We start from the raw sequence: 21,141 nt of genomic DNA, 5'->3' as shown, positions 1-21,141 counted from the left end.
CAGCGACGTCAGGGCTCCTGCCTAGGTGCGAGGGACACCTCGGGATTCTCCTCGAGTCTTGGCATGGCAATTGGGATGCGTCTCCACGTGAGGCATGAAACCCAGTGTCCCTTTCCACGTGCCATAGGGATCCTGGGACTCCTATCCATTTTCAAGTGGAGTCGGGCATCGTCTCCTTTGGAAGCATTGATCTCTGCAGACCTCTCGAGTTTTCAAAGGATGTGAGGCCTCCGCTCGCGATGAGGCGGAGAATTAGGTTTTTCTCTGTGGTCTCCACAGGGGATTCAGACATCCCTTCGTCTTGGGAGATGCAAGACGAGCCTGCATTCAATTCACTGCAGGGATATCCGGCCTTACTTCGAGTCAGAGCATCCCGGTGTCCATTCCACTTGAGGCCACAAACTCGGGGTCCCTCAAATATACATGTAGCTGAGAGAAGCTTCCTCTTGAGGTGCTTGTGGAAAGTTGGTATTCCTCTTGAGTCTACGCCAGGGACTAAGCTCTCATCTCGAGTGTATTTCGGTCCACGGAGCCCTTTCCTGTTGGTCCAGTGACCTCAGGATCCCTCTAGACTTGAGACAGTGATCTTGGGTTTTCTCTGGAGTGTCATCAAGGAAATCAAGGCTCCTTTCACGTTTGATGTGGAACACGGAATTGCTCTGCATGCAGTGCAGGGAAATCGTGCCTCAACTCGCGGCGAGGGGGAAATCTCATTGTTTTTCTCGAGTTGCGGCCCGAACCTGGGGTATGTTCTCGAGTTACGACGGGGAGGGCCCTTCCAGACACGTGTTTGTTCAGCGACGTCAGGACTCCTGCCTAGGTGTGAGGGACACCTCGGGATTCTCCTCGAGTCTTGGCATGGCAATTTGGACGCGTCTCCACGTGAGGCGGGAGACCCAGGGTCCCTTTCCACGTGCCACAGGGATCCTGGGACTCCTATCCATTTTCAAGAGGAGTCAGGCATCGTCTCCTTTGGAAGCATTGATCTCCGCGGACCTCTCGAGTTTTCAAAGAATGTGAGGCCTCCGGTCTCGATGAGGCGGAGAACTCGGTCTTTCTCTGTGGTCTCCACAGGGGATTCAGACATCCCTTCGTCTTGTTAGATGCAAGACGAGTCTGCATTCAATTCACTGCAGGGATATCCGGCCTTACTTCGAGTCAGAGCATCTCGGTGTCCATTCCACTTGAGGCCACAAACTCAGGGTCCCTCTCACATACCTGTAGCTGAGAGAAGCCACCTCTTGAGGTCCTTGTGGAAAGTTGGTATTCCTCTTGAGTCGAAGCCAGGGACTAAGCTCTCATCTCGAGTTGATTTGGGGTCCACGGAGCCCGTTCGTGTTGCTCCAGTGACCTCAGGATTCCTCTAGACTTGAGACAGTGATCTTGGGTTTTCTCTGGAGTGCCATCAAGGAAATCAAGGCTCCTTTCACGTTTGATGTGGAACACGGAATTGTTCTGCACGCAGTGCAGGGGAATCGGGCTTCATCCAGCGGCGAGGGGGAAGTCTCATGGTTTTTCTCGAGTTGCGGCCGGAACCTGGGGTATATTCTCGAGTTACGACGGGGAGGGCCCTTCCAGACACGTGTTTGTTCAGCGACGTCAGGACTCCTGCCTAGGTGCGAGGGTCACCTCGGGATTCTCCTCGAGTCTTGGCATGGCAATTGGACGCGTCTCCATGTGAGGCGGGAGATCCAGGGTCCCTTTCCACGTGCCACAGGGATCCTGGGACTCCTATCCATTTTCAAGAGGAGTCAGGCATCGTCTCCTTTGGAAGCATTGATCTCCGCGGACCTCTCGAGTTTTCAAAGGATGTGAGGCCTCTGCTCGTGATGAGGCGGAGGACTAGCTCTTTCTCTGTCATCTCCACAGGGGATTCAGACATCCCTTCGTTTTGGGAGATGCATGGCGATCGTGCATTCAATTCACTGCAGGGATATCCGGCCTTACTTTGAGTCAGAGCATCTCGGTGTCCATTCCACTTGAGGCCACAAACTCAGGGTCCCTCTCACATACCTGTAGCTGAGAGAAGCCTCCTCTTGAGGTGCTTGTGGAAAGTTGGTATTCCTCTTGAGTCGAAGCTAGGGACTAAACTCTCATCTCGAGTTGATTTGTGGTCCACGGAGCCCTTTCGTGTTGCTCCAGTGACCTCAGGATCCCTCTAGACTTGAGACAGAGAACTTGGGTTTTCTCTGGAGTGCCATCAAGGAAATCAAGGCTCCTTTCACGTTTGATGTGGAAAACGGAATTGCTTTGCACGCAGGGCAGGGGAATCAGGCCTCATCTCGCGGCGAGGGGGAAGTCTCATGGTTTTTCTCGAGTTGCGGCCCGAACCTGGGGTATATTCTCGAGTTACGACGGGGAGGGCCCTTCCAGACATGTGTTTGTTCAGCGACGTCAGGACTCCTGCCTAGGTGCGAGGGACACCTCGGGATTCTCCTCGAGTCTTGGCATGGGTATTGGGACGCGTCTCCACGTGAGGCGGGAGACCCAGGGTCCCTTTCCACGTGCCACATGGATCCTGGGACTCCTATCCATTTTCAAGAGGAGTCAGGCATCGTCTCCTTTGGAAGCATTGTTATCTGTGGAGCTCTCGAGTTTTCAAAGGATGTGAGGCCTCTGGTCGCGATGAGGCAGAAAGTTAGGTCTTTCTCTGTGGTCTCCTCAGGGGATCAGACATCCCTTCGTCTTGGGAGATGCAAGACGAGCCTGCATTCAATTCACTGCAGGGATATCCGGCCTTACGTCGAGTCAGAGCATCTCGGTGTCCATTCCACTTGAGGCCACAAACTCAGGGTCCCTCTCACATACCTGTACCTGAGAGAAGCCTCCTGTTGAGGTTCTTGTGGAAAGTTGATATTCCTCTTGAGTCGAAGCCAGGGACTAAGCTCTCATCTCGAGTTGATTTGGGGTCCACGGAGCCCTTTCTTGTTGCTCCAGTGACCTCAGGATCCCTCTAGACTTGAGACAGTGATCTTGGGGTTTCTCTGGAGTGCCATCAAGGAAATCAAGGCTCCTTTCACTTTTGATGTGGAACACTTAATTGCTCTGCATGCAGTGCAGGGGAATCGGGCCTCATCTCGCGGCGAGGGGGAAGTCTCATGGTTTTTCGCGAGTTGCGGGCGGAACCTGGGGTATATGCTCGAGTTACGACGGGGAGGGCCCTTCCAGACACGTGTTTGTTCAGCGACGTCAGGACTCCTGCCTAGGTGCGAGGGACACCTCGGGATTCTCCTCGAGTCTTGGCATGGCAATTTGGACGCGTCTCCATGTGAGGCGGGAGACCCAGGGTCCCTTTCCACGTGCCACAGCGATCCTGGGACTCCTATCCATTTTCAAGAGGAGTCAGGCATCGTCTCCTTCGGAAGCATTGATCTCCGCGGACCTCTCGAATTTTCAAAGGATGTGAGGCCTCTGGTCGCGATGAGGTGGTGGACTAGGTCTTTCCCTGTGGTCTCCACAGGGGTTTAGACATCCCTTCATCTTGGGAGATGCAAGACGAGCCTGCATTCAATTCACTGCAGGGATATTCGGCCTTACTTCGAGTCAGAGCATCTCGGTGTCCATTCCATTTGAGGCCACAAACTCAGGGGCCCTCTCACTTACATGTAGCTGAGAGAAGCCTCCTCTTGAGCTGCTTGTGGAAAGTTGGTATTCCTCTTGAGTCGAAGCCAGGGACTAAGCTCTCATCTCGAGTTGATTTGGGGACCACAGAGCCCTTTCATGTTGCTACAGTGACCTCAGGATCCCTCTAGACTTGAGACAGTAATCTTGGGTTTTCTCTGGAGTGCCATCAAAGAAATCAAGGCTCCTTTCATTTTTGATGTGGAATACAGAGTTGCTCTGCACGCAGGGCAGGGGAATCGGGCCTCATCTCGCGGCGAGGGGGAAGTCTCATGGTTTTTCTCGAGTTGCGGCCTGAACCTGGGGTATATTCTCGAGTTACGAAGGGGAGGGCCCTTCCAGACACGTGATAGGTGCGAGGGACACCTTTGGATTCTCCTAAAGTCTTGGCATGGCAATTGGAACGCGTCTCCACATGAGGCAAGAGACCCTTGGTCCCTTTCCACGTGCCACAGGGATCCTGGGACTCCTATCCATTTTCAAGAGGATTCAGGCATTGTCTCCTTTGGAAGCATTGATCTCCTCAGACCTCTCGAGTTTTCAAAGGATGTGAGGCCTCGGGTCGCGATGAGGCAGAGGACTAGGTCTTTCTCTGTCGTCTCCACAGGGCTTTCAGACATCCCTTCGTTTTGGGAGATGCAAGACGAGCCTGCATTCAATTCACTGCAGGGATATCCGGCCTTAATTCGAGTCAGAGCATCTCGGTGTCTTTTACACTTGAGGCCACAAATTCAGGGTCACTCTCACATACCTGTAGCTGAGAGAAGCCTCCTCTTGAGGTGCTTGTGGAAAGTTCGTATTCCTCTTGAGTCGAAGCCAGGGACTAAGCTCTCATCTCGAGTTGATTTGGGGTCCACGGAGCCCTTTCTTGTTGCTCCAGTGACCTCAGGATCCCTCTAGACTTGAGACAGTGATCTTGGGTTTTCTCTGGAGTGCCATCAAGGAAATCAAGGCTCCTTTCAAGTTTGATGTGGAACACGGAATTGCTCTGCACACAGTGCATGGGAATCGGGCCTCATCTCGCGGCAAGGGGGATGTCTCAGGTTTTTTCTCAAGTTACGGTCGGAACCTGGGGTATATTCTCGAGTTACGACGGGGAGGGCCCTTCCAGACACGTGTTTGTTCAGCGACGTCAGGACTCCTGCCTAGGTTGGAGGGACACCTCGGGATTCTCCTCGAGTCTTGGCATGGCAATTGGGATGCGTCTCCACGTGAGGCGGGAGACCCAGGGTCCCTTTCCACGTGCCACAGGGATCCTGGGACTCCTATCCATTTTCAAGAAGAGTCAGGCATCGTCTCCTTTGGAAGCATTGATCTCAGCGGACCTCTCGAGTTTTCAAAGTATGGGAGGCCTCCGGTCTCGATGAGGCGGAGAACTAGGTCTTTCTCTGTGGTCTCCACAGGGGATTCAGACATCCCTTCGTCTTGGGAGATGCAAGACAAGCCTGCTTTCAATTCACTGCAGGAATATCCGGCCTTACTTCGAGTCAGAGCATCTTCGTGTCCATTCCACTTGAGGCCACAAACTCAGGGTCCCTCTCACATACCTGTAGCTGGGAGAAGCCTCCTCTTGAGGTGCTTGTGGAAATTGGTATTCCTCTTGAGTCGAAGCCAGGGACTAAGCTCTCATCTCGAGTTGATTTGGGGTCCACGGAGCCCTTTGGTGTTGCTCCAGTGACCTCAGGATCCCTCTAGACTTGAGACAGTGATCTTGGGTTTTCTCTGGAGTGCCATCAAGGAAATCAAGGCTCCTTTCACGTTTGATGTGGAACACGGAATTGCTCTGCACACAGTGCATGGGAATCGGGCCTCATCTCGCGGCAAGGGGGATGTCTCATGGTTTTTCTCAAGTTACGGTCGGAACCTAGGGTATTTTCTCGAGTTACGACGGGGAGGGCCCTTCCAGACACGTGTTTGTTCAGCGACGTCAGGACTCCTGCCTAGGTGCGAGGGACACCTCGGGATTCTCCTCGAGTCCTGGCATGGCAATGGGGACGCGTCTCCACGTGAGGCGGGAGACCCAGTGTCCCTTTCCACGTGCCACTCGGATCCTGGGACTCCTATCCATTTTCAAGAGGAGTCAGGCATCGTCTCCTTTGGAAGCATTGATCTCCGAGGACCTCTTGAGTTTTCAAAGGATCCGAGGCCTCCGTTCGCGATGAGGCGGAGATCTAGGTCTTTCTCTGCGGTCTCCACAGGGGATTCAGACATCCCTTCGTCTTGGGAGATGCAAGACGGGCCGGCATTCAATTCACTGAAGGGATATCCGGCCTTACTTCGAGTCAGAGCATCTCGGTGTCCATTCCACATGAGGCCACAAATTCAGGGTCCCTCTCACATACCTGTAGCTGAGAGAAGCCTCCTCTTGAGGTGCTTGTGGAAACTTGGTATTCCTCTTGAGTCGAAGCCAGGGACTAAGCTCTCATCTCGAGTTGATTTGGGTTCCACGGAGCCCTTTGGTGTTGCAACAGTGACGTCAGGATCCCTCTAGACTTGAGACAGTGATCTTGGGTTTTCTCTGGAGTGCCACCAAGGAAATCAAGTCTCCTTTCACGTTTGATGTGGAACACGGAATTGCTCTGCACGCAGTGCAGGGGCATCGGGCCTCATCTCGCGCCGAGGGGGACGTCTCATGGTTTTTCTCGAGTTGCGGCCGGAACCTGGGGTATATACTCGAGTTACGACGGGAAGGGCCCTTCCAGACAAGTGTTTGTTCATCGACGTCAGGACTCCTGCCTAGGTGCCAGGAACACCTCTGGATTCTCCTCGAGTCTTGACATGGCAATTGGGATGCGTCTCCACGGGAGGCGGGAGACCCAGGGTCCCTTTCCACGTGTCACAGGGATCCTGGGACTCCTATCCATTTTCAAGAGGAGTCAGGCATCGTCTCCTTTGGAAGCATTGATCTCCGCGGTCCTCTCGAGTTTTCAAAGGATGTGAGGCTTCCCGTCGCGATGAGGCGGAGAACTGGGTCTTTCTCTGTGGTCTCCACAGGGGATTCAGACAACCCTTCGTCTTGGGAGATGCAAGACGAGCCTGCATTCAATTCACTGCAGGGATATCTGGCCTTACTTCGAGTCAGAGCATCTCGGTGTCCATTCCACTTGAGGTCACAAACTCAGGGTCCCTCTCACATACCTGTAGCTGAGAGAAGCCTCCTGTTGAGGTGCTTTTGGAAAGTTGGTATTCCTCTTGAGTCGAAGCCAGGGACTAAGCTCTCATCTCGAGTTGATTTGGGGTCCACGGAGCCCTTTCGTGTTGCTCCACTGACCTCAGGATCCCTCTAGACTTGAGACAGTGATCTTGGGTTTTCTCTGGAGTGCCGTCAAGGAAATCAAGGCTCCTTTCACGTTTGATGTGGAACACGGAATTGCTCTGCACGCAGTGCAGGGGAATCGGGCCTCATCTCGCAGCGAGGGGGAAGTCTCATGGTTTTTCTCGAGTTGCGGCCGGAACCTGGGGTGTATTCTCGAGTTACGACGGGGAGGGACCTTCCAGACACGTGTTTGTTCAGCGACGTCAGGACTCCTGCCTAGGTGCGAGGGACACCTCGGGATTCTCCTCGAGTCTTCGCATGGCAATTGGGACGCGTCTCCACGTGAGGCGGGAGACGCAGGGTCCCTTTCCACGTGCCACAGGGATCCTGGGACTCCTATCCATTTTCAAGAGGAGTCAGGCATCGTCTCCTTTGGAAGCATTGATCTCCGCGGACGTCTCGAGTTTTCAAAGGATGTGAGGCCTCCCCTCGCGATGAGGCGGAGAACTAGGTCTTTCTCTGTGGTCTCCACAGGGGATTCAGACAACCCTTCGTCTTGGGAGATGCAAGACGAGCCTGCATTCAATTCACTGCAGGGATATCTGGCCTTACTTCGAGTCAGAGCATCTCGGTGTCCATTCGACTTGAGGCCACAAACTCAGGGTCCCTCTCACATACCTGTAGCTGAGAGAAGCCTCCTCTTGAGGTGCTTGTGGAAACTTGGTATTCCTCTTGAGTCGAAGCCAGGGACTAAGCTCTCATCTCGAGTTGATTTGGGGTCCACGGAGCCCTTTCGTGTTGCTCCAGTGACCTCAGGATCCCTCTAGACTTGAGACAGTGATCTTGGGTTTTCTCTGGAGTGCCATCAAGGAAATCAAGTCTCCTTTCTTTTTTGTTGTGGAATACGGAATTGCTCTGCACGCAGTGCAGGGGAATCGGGCCTCATCTCGCAGCGAGGGGGAAGTCTCATGGTTTTTCTCGAGTTGCGGCCGGAACCTGGGGTATATTCTCGAGTTACGACGGGGAGGGCCCTTCCAGACATGTGTTTGTTCAGCGACGTCAGGACTCCTGCCTAGGTGCGAGGGACACCTCGGGATTCTCCTCGAGTCTTGGCATGGCAATTGGGACGCGTCTCCACGTGAGGCGGGAGACGCAGGGTCCCTTTCCACGTGCCACAGGGATCCTGGGACTCCTATCCATTTTCAAGAGGAGTCAGGCATCGTCTCCTTTGGAAGCATTGATCTCCGCGGACTTCTCGAGTTTTCAAAGGATGTGAGGCCTCTGTTCGCGTTGAGACGGAGGACTAGGTCTTTCTCTGTGGTCTCCACAGGGGATTCAGACAACCCTTCGTCTTGGGAGATGCAAGACGAGCCTGCATTCAATTCACTGCAGGGATATCCAGCCTTACTTCGAGTCAGAGCATCTCGGGGTCCATTCCACTTGAGGCCACAAACTCAGGGTCCCTCTCACATACATGTAGTTGAGAGAAGCCTCCTCTTGAGGTGCTTGTGGAAAGTTGGTATTCCTCTTGAGTCGAAGCCAGGGACTAAGCTCTCATCTCGAGTTGATTTGGGGTCCACGGAGCCCTTTCGTGTTGCTCCAGTGACCTCAGGATCCCTCTAGACTTGAAACAGTGACCTTGGGTTTTCTCTGGAGTGCCATCAAGGATATAAAGGCTCCTTTCACGTTTGATGTGGAACACGGAATTGCTCTGCACGCAGTGCAGGGGAATCGGACCTCATCTCGCGGCGAGTGGGAAGTGTCATGGTTTATCTCGAGTTGCGGCCGGAACCTGGGGTATATTCTCGAGTTACGACGGGGAGGGCCCTTCCTTACACGTGTTTGTTCAGCGACGTCAGGACTCCTGCATAGGTGCGAGGGACACCTCGGGATTCTCCTCGAGTCTTGGCATGGCAATTGGGACGTGTCTCCACGTGAGGCGGGAGACCCAGGGTCCCTTTCCACGTGCCACATTGATCCTGGGACTCCTATCCATTTTCAAGAGGAGTCAGGCATCGTCTCCTTTGGAAGCATTGATCTCCGCGGACCTCTCGAGTTTTCAAAGGATGTGAGGCCTCCGGTCGCGATGAGGCGGAGGACTAGGTCTTTCTCTGTGGACTCCACAGGGGATTCAGACATCCCTTCGTCTTGGGAGATGCAAGATGAGCCTGCATTCAATTCACTCCAGGGATATCTGGTCTTACTTCGAGTCACAACATCTCGGTGTCCATTCCACTTGAGGCCTCAAACTCAGGGTCCCTCTCACATACCTGTAGCTGAGAGAAGCCTCCTCTTGAGGTGCTTGTGGAAAGTTGGTATTCCTCTTGAGTCGAAGCCAGGGACTAAGCTCTCATCTCGAGTTGATTTGGGGTCCACGGAGCCCTTTCGTGTTGCTCCAGTGACCTCAGGATCCCTCTAGACTTGAGACAGTGATCTTGGGTTTTCTCTGGAGTGCCATCAAGGAAATCAAGGCTCCTTTCACGTTTGATGTGGAACACGGAAATGTTCTGCACGCAGTGCAGGGGAATCGGGCCTCATCTCGCGGCGAGGGGGAAGTCTCATGGTTTTTCTCGAGTTGCGGCCGGAACCTGGGGTATATTCTCGAGTTACGACGGGGAGGGCCCTCCCAGACACGTGTTTGTTCAGCGACGTCAGGACTCCTGCCTAGGTGCGAGGGACACCTCGGGATTCTTCTCGAGTCTTGGCATGGCAATTGCGACGCCTCTCCATGTGAGGCGGGAGACCCAGGGTCCCTTTCCACGTGCCACAGGGATCCTGGGACTCCTATCCATTTTCAAGAGGAGTCAGGCATCGTCTCCTTTGGAAGCATTGATCTCCGCAGACCTCTCGAGTTTTCAAAGGATGTGGGGCCTTCGGGCTCGATGAGGCGGAGAACGATGTCTTTCTCTGTGGTCTCCACAGGGGATTCAGACAACCCTTCGTCTTGGGAGATGCAAGACGATCCTGCATTCAATTCACTGCAGGGATATCCGGCCTTACTTCGAGTCAGAGCATCTCGGTGTCCATTCCACTTGAGGCCACAAATTCAGGGTTCCTCTCACATACCTGTAGCTGAGCGAAGCTTCCTCTTGAGGTGCTTGTGGAAAGTTGGTATTCCCCTTGAGTCTAAGCCAGGGACTAAGCTCTCATCTCGAGTTGATTTGGGGTCCTTGGAGCCCTTTCGTGTTGCTCCAGGGACCTCAGGATCCCTCTAGACTTGAGACACTGATGTTGGGTTTTCTCTGGAGTGCCATCAAGGAAATCAAGGCTCCTTTCATTTTTGATGTGGAATACGGAATTGCTCTGCACGCAGGGCAGGGGAATCGGGCCTCATCTCGCGGCGAGGGGGAAGTCTCATGGTTTTTCTCGAGTTGCGGCCGGAACCTGGGGTATATTCTCGAGTTACGACGGGGAGGTCCCTTCCAGACATGTGTTTGTTCAGCGACGTCAGGACTCCTGCCTAGGTGCGAGGGACACCTCGGGATTCTCCTCGAGTCCTGGCATGGCAATGGGGACGCGTCTCCACGTGAGGCGGGAGACCCAGTGTCCCTTTCCACGTGCCACTCGGATCCTGGGACTCCTATCCATTTTCAAGAGGAGTCAGGAATCGTCTCCTTTAGAAGCATTGATCTCTTCAGACCTCTCCAGTTTTCAAAGGATGTGAGGCCTCCGGTCGCGATGAGGCGGAGGAGTAGGTCTTTCTCTGTGGTCTCCACAGGGGATTCAGACAACCCTTCGTCTTGGGAGATGCAAGACGAGCCTGCATTCAATTCACTGCAGGGATATCCGGTCTTACTTCGAGTCAGAGCATCTCGGTGTCCTTTCCACTTGAGGCCACAAACTCGGGGTCCCTCAAATATACCTGTAGCTGAGAGAAGCCTCCTCTTGAGGTGCTTGTGGAAAGTTGGTATTCCTCTTGAGTCTAAGCCAGGGACTAAGCTCTCATCTCGAGTTGATTTGGGGTCCATGGAGCCCTTTCATGTGGCTCCAGTGACCTCAGGATCCCTCTAGACTTGAGACAGTGATCTTGGGTTTTCTCTGGAGTGCCATCAAAGAAATCAAGGCTCCTTTCATTTTTGATGTGGAATACGGAGTTGCTCTGCACGCAGGGCAGGGGAATCGGGCCTCATCTCGCGGCGAGGGGGAAGTCTCATGGTTTTTCTCGAGTTGCGGCCTGAACCTGGGGTATATTCTCGAGTTACGAAGGGGAGGGCCCTTCCAGACACGTGATAGGTGCGAGGGACACCTTTGGATTCTCCTAAAGTCTTGGCATGGCAATTGGAACGCGTCTCCACATGAGGCAAGAGACCCTTGGTCCCTTTCCACGTGCCACAGGGATCCTGGGACTCCTATCCATTTTCAAGAGGATTCAGGCATTGTCTCCTTTGGAAGCATTGATCTCCTCAGACCTCTCGAGTTTTCAAAGGATGTGAGGCCTCGGGTCGCGATGAGGCAGAGGACTAGGTCTTTCTCTGTCGTCTCCACAGGGCTTTCAGACATCCCTTCGTTTTGGGAGATGCAAGACGAGCCTGCATTCAATTCACTGCAGGGATATCCGGCCTTAATTCGAGTCAGAGCATCTCGGTGTCTTTTACACTTGAGGCCACAAATTCAGGGTCACTCTCACATACCTGTAGCTGAGAGAAGCCTCCTCTTGAGGTGCTTGTGGAAAGTTCGTATTCCTCTTGAGTCGAAGCCAGGGACTAAGCTCTCATCTCGAGTTGATTTGGGGTCCACGGAGCCCTTTCTTGTTGCTCCAGTGACCTCAGGATCCCTCTAGACTTGAGACAGTGATCTTGGGTTTTCTCTGGAGTGCCATCAAGGAAATCAAGGCTCCTTTCAAGTTTGATGTGGAACACGGAATTGCTCTGCACACAGTGCATGGGAATCGGGCCTCATCTCGCGGCAAGGGGGATGTCTCAGGTTTTTTCTCAAGTTACGGTCGGAACCTGGGGTATATTCTCGAGTTACGACGGGGAGGGCCCTTCCAGACACGTGTTTGTTCAGCGACGTCAGGACTCCTGCCTAGGTTGGAGGGACACCTCGGGATTCTCCTCGAGTCTTGGCATGGCAATTGGGATGCGTCTCCACGTGAGGCGGGAGACCCAGGGTCCCTTTCCACGTGCCACAGGGATCCTGGGACTCCTATCCATTTTCAAGAAGAGTCAGGCATCGTCTCCTTTGGAAGCATTGATCTCAGCGGACCTCTCGAGTTTTCAAAGTATGGGAGGCCTCCGGTCTCGATGAGGCGGAGAACTAGGTCTTTCTCTGTGGTCTCCACAGGGGATTCAGACATCCCTTCGTCTTGGGAGATGCAAGACAAGCCTGCTTTCAATTCACTGCAGGAATATCCGGCCTTACTTCGAGTCAGAGCATCTTCGTGTCCATTCCACTTGAGGCCACAAACTCAGGGTCCCTCTCACATACCTGTAGCTGGGAGAAGCCTCCTCTTGAGGTGCTTGTGGAAATTGGTATTCCTCTTGAGTCGAAGCCAGGGACTAAGCTCTCATCTCGAGTTGATTTGGGGTCCACGGAGCCCTTTGGTGTTGCTCCAGTGACCTCAGGATCCCTCTAGACTTGAGACAGTGATCTTGGGTTTTCTCTGGAGTGCCATCAAGGAAATCAAGGCTCCTTTCACGTTTGATGTGGAACACGGAATTGCTCTGCACACAGTGCATGGGAATCGGGCCTCATCTCGCGGCAAGGGGGATGTCTCATGGTTTTTCTCAAGTTACGGTCGGAACCTAGGGTATTTTCTCGAGTTACGACGGGGAGGGCCCTTCCAGACACGTGTTTGTTCAGCGACGTCAGGACTCCTGCCTAGGTGCGAGGGACACCTCGGGATTCTCCTCGAGTCCTGGCATGGCAATGGGGACGCGTCTCCACGTGAGGCGGGAGACCCAGTGTCCCTTTCCACGTGCCACTCGGATCCTGGGACTCCTATCCATTTTCAAGAGGAGTCAGGCATCGTCTCCTTTGGAAGCATTGATCTCCGAGGACCTCTTGAGTTTTCAAAGGATCCGAGGCCTCCGTTCGCGATGAGGCGGAGATCTAGGTCTTTCTCTGCGGTCTCCACAGGGGATTCAGACATCCCTTCGTCTTGGGAGATGCAAGACGGGCCGGCATTCAATTCACTGAAGGGATATCCGGCCTTACTTCGAGTCAGAGCATCTCGGTGTCCATTCCACATGAGGCCACAAATTCAGGGTCCCTCTCACATACCTGTAGCTGAGAGAAGCCTCCTCTTGAGGTGCTTGTGGAAACTTGGTATTCCTCTTGAGTCGAAGCCAGGGACTAAGCTCTCATCTCGAGTTGATTTGGGTTCCACGGAGCCCTTTGGTGTTGCAACAGTGACGTCAGGATCCCTCTAGACTTGAGACAGTGATCTTGGGTTTTCTCTGGAGTGCCACCAAGGAAATCAAGTCTCCTTTCACGTTTGATGTGGAACACGGAATTGCTCTGCACGCAGTGCAGGGGCATCGGGCCTCATCTCGCGCCGAGGGGGAAGTCTCATGGTTTTTCTCGAGTTGCGGCCGGAACCTGGGGTATATACTCGAGTTACGACGGGGAGGGCCCTTCCAGACAAGTGTTTGTTCAGCGACGTCAGGACTCCTGCCTAGGTGCCAGGAACACCTCTGGATTCTCCTCGAGTCTTGACATGGCAATTGGGATGCGTCTCCACGGGAGGCGGGAGACCCAGGGTCCCTTTCCACGTGTCACAGGGATCCTGGGACTCCTATCCATTTTCAAGAGGAGTCAGGCATCGTCTCCTTTGGAAGCATTGATCTCCGCGGTCCTCTCGAGTTTTCAAAGGATGTGAGGCTTCCCGTCGCGATGAGGCGGAGAACTGGGTCTTTCTCTGTGGTCTCCACAGGGGATTCAGACAACCCTTCGTCTTGGGAGATGCAAGACGAGCCTGCATTCAATTCACTGCAGGGATATCTGGCCTTACTTCGAGTCAGAGCATCTCGGTGTCCATTCCACTTGAGGTCACAAACTCAGGGTCCCTCTCACATACCTGTAGCTGAGAGAAGCCTCCTGTTGAGGTGCTTTTGGAAAGTTGGTATTCCTCTTGAGTCGAAGCCAGGGACTAAGCTCTCATCTCGAGTTGATTTGGGGTCCACGGAGGCCTTTCGTGTTGCTCCACTGACCTCAGGATCCCTCTAGACTTGAGACAGTGATCTTGGGTTTTCTCTGGAGTGCCGTCAAGGAAATCAAGGCTCCTTTCACGTTTGATGTGGAACACGGAATTGCTCTGCACGCAGTGCAGGGGAATCGGGCCTCATCTCGCAGCGAGGGGGAAGTCTCATGGTTTTTCTCGAGTTGCGGCCGGAACCTGGGGTGTATTCTCGAGTTACGACGGGGAGGGACCTTCCAGACACGTGTTTGTTCAGCGACGTCAGGACTCCTGCCTAGGTGCGAGGGACACCTCGGGATTCTCCTCGAGTCTTCGCATGGCAATTGGGACGCGTCTCCACGTGAGGCGGGAGACGCAGGGTCCCTTTCCACGTGCCACAGGGATCCTGGGACTCCTATCCATTTTCAAGAGGAGTCAGGCATCGTCTCCTTTGGAAGCATTGATCTCCGCGGACGTCTCGAGTTTTCAAAGGATGTGAGGCCTCCCCTCGCGATGAGGCGGAGAACTAGGTCTTTCTCTGTGGTCTCCACAGGGGATTCAGACAACCCTTCGTCTTGGGAGATGCAAGACGAGCCTGCATTCAATTCACTGCAGGGATATCTGGCCTTACTTCGAGTCAGAGCATCTCGGTGTCCATTCGACTTGAGGCCACAAACTCAGGGTCCCTCTCACATACCTGTAGCTGAGAGAAGCCTCCTCTTGAGGTGCTTGTGGAAACTTGGTATTCCTCTTGAGTCGAAGCCAGGGACTAAGCTCTCATCTCGAGTTGATTTGGGGTCCACGGAGCCCTTTCGTGTTGCTCCAGTGACCTCAGGATCCCTCTAGACTTGAGACAGTGATCTTGGGTTTTCTCTGGAGTGCCATCAAGGAAATCAAGTCTCCTTTCTTTTTTGTTGTGGAATACGGAATTGCTCTGCACGCAGTGCAGGGGAATCGGGCCTCATCTCGCAGCGAGGGGGAAGTCTCATGGTTTTTCTCGAGTTGCGGCCGGAACCTGGGGTATATTCTCGAGTTACGACGGGGAGGGCCCTTCCAGACATGTGTTTGTTCAGCGACGTCAGGACTCCTGCCTAGGTGCGAGGGACACCTCGGGATTCTCCTCGAGTCTTGGCATGGCAATTGGGACGCGTCTCCACGTGAGGCGGGAGACGCAGGGTCCCTTTCCACGTGCCACAGGGATCCTGGGACTCCTATCCATTTTCAAGAGGAGTCAGGCATCGTCTCCTTTGGAAGCATTGATCTCCGCGGACTTCTCGAGTTTTCAAAGGATGTGAGGCCTCTGTTCGCGTTGAGACGGAGGACTAGGTCTTTCTCTGTGGTCTCCACAGGGGATTCAGACAACCCTTCGTCTTGGGAGATGCAAGACGAGCCTGCATTCAATTCACTGCAGGGATATCCAGCCTTACTTCGAGTCAGAGCATCTCGGGGTCCATTCCACTTGAGGCCACAAACTCAGGGTCCCTCTCACATACATGTAGTTGAGAGAAGCCTCCTCTTGAGGTGCTTGTGGAAAGTTGGTATTCCTCTTGAGTCGAAGCCAGGGACTAAGCTCTCATCTCGAGTTGATTTGGGGTCCACGGAGCCCTTTCGTGTTGCTCCAGTGACCTCAGGATCCCTCTAGACTTGAAACAGTGACCTTGGGTTTTCTCTGGAGTGCCATCAAGGATATAAAGGCTCCTTTCACGTTTGATGTGGAACACGGAATTGCTCTGCACGCAGTGCAGGGGAATCGGACCTCATCTCGCGGCGAGGGGGAAGTGTCATGGTTTATCTCGAGTTGCGGCCGGAACCTGGGGTATATTCTCGAGTTACGACGGGGAGGGCCCTTCCTTACACGTGTTTGTTCAGCGACGTCAGGACTCCTGCATAGGTGCGAGGGACACCTCGGGATTCTCCTCGAGTCTTGGCATGGCAATTGGGACGTGTCTCCACGTGAGGCGGGAGACCCAGGGTCCCTTTCCACGTGCCACATTGATCCTGGGACTCCTATCCATTTTCAAGAGGAGTCAGGCATCGTCTCCTTTGGAAGCATTGATCTCCGCGGACCTCTCGAGTTTTCAAAGGATGTGAGGCCTCCGGTCGCGATGAGGCGGAGGACTAGGTCTTTCTCTGTGGACTCCACAGGGGATTCAGACATCCCTTCGTCTTGGGAGATGCAAGATGAGCCTGCATTCAATTCACTCCAGGGATATCTGGTCTTACTTCGAGTCACAACATCTCGGTGTCCATTCCACTTGAGGCCTCAAACTCAGGGTCCCTCTCACATACCTGTAGCTGAGAGAAGCCTCCTCTTGAGGTGCTTGTGGAAAGTTGGTATTCCTCTTGAGTCGAAGCCAGGGACTAAGCTCTCATCTCGAGTTGATTTGGGGTCCACGGAGCCCTTTCGTGTTGCTCCAGTGACCTCAGGATCCCTCTAGACTTGAGACAGTGATCTTGGGTTTTCTCTGGAGTGCCATCAAGGAAATCAAGGCTCCTTTCACGTTTGATGTGGAACACGGAAATGTTCTGCACGCAGTGCAGGGGAATCGGGCCTCATCTCGCGGCGAGGGGGAAGTCTCATGGTTTTTCTCGAGTTGCGGCCGGAACCTGGGGTATATTCTCGAGTTACGACGGGGAGGGCCCTCCCAGACACGTGTTTGTTCAGCGACGTCAGGACTCCTGCCTAGGTGCGAGGGACACCTCGGGATTCTTCTCGAGTCTTGGCATGGCAATTGCGACGCCTCTCCATGTGAGGCGGGAGACCCAGGGTCCCTTTCCACGTGCCACAGGGATCCTGGGACTCCTATCCATTTTCAAGAGGAGTCAGGCATCGTCTCCTTTGGAAGCATTGATCTCCGCAGACCTCTCGAGTTTTCAAAGGATGTGGGGCCTTCGGGCTCGATGAGGCGGAGAACGATGTCTTTCTCTGTGGTCTCCACAGGGGATTCAGACAACCCTTCGTCTTGGGAGATGCAAGACGATCCTGCATTCAATTCACTGCAGGGATATCCGGCCTTACTTCGAGTCAGAGCATCTCGGTGTCCATTCCACTTGAGGCCACAAATTCAGGGTTCCTCTCACATACCTGTAGCTGAGCGAAGCTTCCTCTTGAGGTGCTTGTGGAAAGTTGGTATTCCCCTTGAGTCTAAGCCAGGGACTAAGCTCTCATCTCGAGTTGATTTGGGGTCCTTGGAGCCCTTTCGTGTTGCTCCAGGGACCTCAGGATCCCTCTAGACTTGAGACACTGATGTTGGGTTTTCTCTGGAGTGCCATCAAGGAAATCAAGGCTCCTTTCATTTTTGATGTGGAATACGGAATTGCTCTGCACGCAGGGCAGGGGAATCGGGCCTCATCTCGCGGCGAGGGGGAAGTCTCATGGTTTTTCTCGAGTTGCGGCCGGAACCTGGGGTATATTCTCGAGTTACGACGGGGAGGTCCCTTCCAGACATGTGTTTGTTCAGCGACGTCAGGACTCCTGCCTAGGTGCGAGGGACACCTCGGGATTCTCCTCGAGTCCTGGCATGGCAATGGGGACGCGTCTCCACGTGAGGCGGGAGACCCAGTGTCCCTTTCCACGTGCCACTCGGATCCTGGGACTCCTATCCATTTTCAAGAGGAGTCAGGAATCGTCTCCTTTAGAAGCATTGATCTCTTCAGACCTCTCCAGTTTTCAAAGGATGTGAGGCCTCCGGTCGCGATGAGGCGGAGGAGTAGGTCTTTCTCTGTGGTCTCCACAGGGGATTCAGACAACCCTTCGTCTTGGGAGATGCAAGACGAGCCTGCATTCAATTCACTGCAGGGATATCCGGTCTTACTTCGAGTCAGAGCATCTCGGTGTCCTTTCCACTTGAGGCCACAAACTCGGGGTCCCTCAAATATACCTGTAGCTGAGAGAAGCCTCCTCTTGAGGTGCTTGTGGAAAGTTGGTATTCCTCTTGAGTCTAAGCCAGGGACTAAGCTCTCATCTCGAGTTGATTTGGGGTCCATGGAGCCCTTTCATGTGGCTCCAGTGACCTCAGGATCCCTCTAGACTTGAGACAGTGATCTTGGGTTTTCTCTGGAGTGCCATCAAGGAAATCAAGGCTCCTTTCTTTTTTGATGTGGAATACGGAATTGCTCTGCACGCAGGGCAGGGGAATCGGGCCTCATCTCGCGGCGAGGGGGAAGTCTCATGGTTTTTCTCGAGTTGCGGCCGGAACCTGGGGTATATTCTCGAGTTACAACGGGGAGGGCCCTTCCAGACACGTGTTTGTTCAGTGACGTCAGGACTCCTGCCTAGGTGCGAGGGACACCTCGGGATTCTCCTCGAATCTTGGCATGGCAATTGGGACGCCTCTCCACGTGAGGCGGGAGACCCAGGGTCCCTTTCCCCGTGCCACAGGGATCCTGGGACTCCTATCCATTTTCAAGAGGAGTCAGGTATCGTTTCCTTCGGAAGCATTGATCTCCGCGGACCTCTCGAGTTTTCATAGGATGTGAGGCCTCCGCTCGCGATGAGGCGGAGAATTAGGTCTTTCTCTGTGGTCTCCACAGGGGATTCAGACATCCCTTCGCCTTGGGAGATGCAAGACGAGCCTGCATTCAATTCACTGCAGGGATATCCGGCCTTACTTTGAGTCAGAGCATCTCGGTGTCCATTCCATTTGAGGCCACAAACTCCGGGGCCCTCTCACATACCTGTAGCTGAGAGAAGCCTCCTCTTGAGGTGCTTGTGGAAAGTTGGTATTCTTCTTGAGTCGAAGCCAGGGACTAAACTCTCATCTCGAGTTGATTTCGGGTCCACAGAGCCCTTTCGTGTTGCTACAGTGACCTCAGGATCCCTCTAGACTTGAGACAGTGATCTTGGGTTTTCTCTGGAGTGCCATCAAGGAAATCAAGGCTCCTTTCACGTTTGATGTGGAACACGGAATTGTTCTGCACGCAGTGCAGGGGAATCGGGCTTCATCCAGCGACGAGGGGGAAGTCTCATGGTTTTTCTCGAGTTGCGGCCGGAACCTGGGGTATATTCTCGAGTTACGCCGGGGAGGGCCCTTCCAGACACGTGTTTGTTCAGCGACGTCAGGACTCCTACTAGGTGCGAGGGACACCTCGGTATTCTCCTCGAGTCTTGGCATGGCAATGGGGACGCGTCTCCATATGAGGCGAGAGACCCAGGGTCCCTTTCCACGTGCCACAGGGATCCTTGGACTCCTATCCATTTTCAAGAGGAGTCAGGCATCGTCTCCTTTGGAAGCATTGATCTCCGCGGACCTCTCGAGTTTTCAAAGGATGTGAGGCCTCCGGTCTCGATGAGGCGGAGAACTAGGTCTTTCTCTGTGGTCTCCACAGGGGATTCAGACATCCCTTCGTCTTGGGAGATGCAAGACAAGCCTGCTTTCAATTCACTGCAGGAATATCCGGCCTTACTTCGAGTCAGAGCATCTTCGTGTCCATTCCACTTGAGGCCACAAACTCAGGGTCCCTCTCACATACCTGTAGCTGGGAGAAGCCTCCTCTTGAGGTGCTTGTGGAAATTGGTATTCCTCTTGAGTCGAAGCCAGGGACTAAGCTCTCATCTCGAGTTGATTTGGGGTCCACGGAGCCCTTTGGTGTTGCTCCAGTGACCTCAGGATCCCTCTAGACTTGAGACAGTGATCTTGGGTTTTCTCTGGAGTGCCATCAAGGAAATCAAGGCTCCTTTCACGTTTGATGTGGAACACGGAATTGCTCTGCACACAGTGCATGGGAATCGGGCCTCATCTCGCGGCAAGGGGGATGTCTCATGGTTTTTCTCAAGTTACGGTCGGAACCTAGGGTATTTTCTCGAGTTACGTCGGGGAGGGCCCTTCCAGACACGTGTTTGTTCAGCGACGTCAGGACTCCTGCCTAGGTGCGAGGGACACCTCGGGATTCTCCTCGAGTCCTGGCATGGCAATGGGGACGCGTCTCCACGTGAGGCGGGAGACCCAGTGTCCCTTTCCACGTGCCACTCGGATCCTGGGACTCCTATCCATTTTCAAGAGGAGTCAGGCATCGTCTCCTTTGGAAGCATTGATCTCCGAGGACCTCTTGAGTTTTCAAAGGATCCGAGGCCTCCGTTCGCGATGAGGCGGAGATCTAGGTCTTTCTCTGCGGTCTCCACAGGGGATTCAGACATCCCTTCGTCTTGGGAGATGCAAGACGGGCCGGCATTCAATTCACTGAAGGGATATCCGGCCTTACTTCGAGTCAGAGCATCTCGGTGTCCATTCCACATGAGGCCACAAATTCAGGGTCCCTCTCACATACCTGTAGCTGAGAGAAGCCTCCTCTTGAGGTGCTTGTGGAAACTTGGTATTCCTCTTGAGTCGAAGCCAGGGACTAAGCTCTCATCTCGAGTTGATTTGGGTTCCACGGAGCCCTTTGGTGTTGCAACAGTGACGTCAGGATCCCTCTAGACTTGAGACAGTGATCTTGGGTTTTCTCTGGAGTGCCACCAAGGAAATCAAGTCTCCTTTCACGTTTGATGTGGAACACGGAATTGCTCTGCACGCAGTGCAGGGGCATCGGGCCTCATCTCGCGCCGAGGGGGAAGTCTCATGGTTTTTCTCGAGTTGCGGCCGGAACCTGGGGTATATACTCGAGTTACGACGGGGAGGGCCCTTCCAGACAAGTGTTTGTTCAGCGACGTCAGGACTCCTGCCTAGGTGCCAGGGACACCTCTGGATTCTCCTCGAGTCTTGACATGGCAATTGGGATGCGTCTCCACGGGAGGCGGGAGACCCAGGGTCCCTTTCCACGTGCCACAGGGATCCTGGGACTCCTATCCATTTTCAAGAGGAGTCAGGCATCGTCTCCTTTGGAAGCATTGATCTCCGCGGACGTCTCGAGTTTTCAAAGGATGTGAGGCCTCCCCTCGCGATGAGGCGGAGAATTAGGTCTTTCTCTGTGGTCTCCACAGGGGATTCAGACATCCCTTCGCCTTGGGAGATGCAAGACGAGCCTGCATTCAATTCACTGCAGGGATATCCGGCCTTACTTCGAGTCAGAGCATCTCGGTGTCCATTCCATTTGAGGCCACAAACTCCGGGGCCCTCTCACATACCTGTAGCTGAGAGAAGCCTCCTCTTGAGGTGCTTGTGGAAAGTTGGTATTCTTCTTGAGTCGAAGCCAGGGACTAAACTCTCAT

The sequence above is a fragment of the Dama dama genome, chromosome 13, assembly GCF_033118175.1.
Source record: "Dama dama isolate Ldn47 chromosome 13, ASM3311817v1, whole genome shotgun sequence".
NCBI classification, from domain to species: domain Eukaryota; kingdom Metazoa; phylum Chordata; class Mammalia; order Artiodactyla; family Cervidae; genus Dama; species Dama dama.
The sequence above is the reverse complement of the archived record's forward strand: the minus strand, read 5'-3'. Positions refer to the sequence as shown.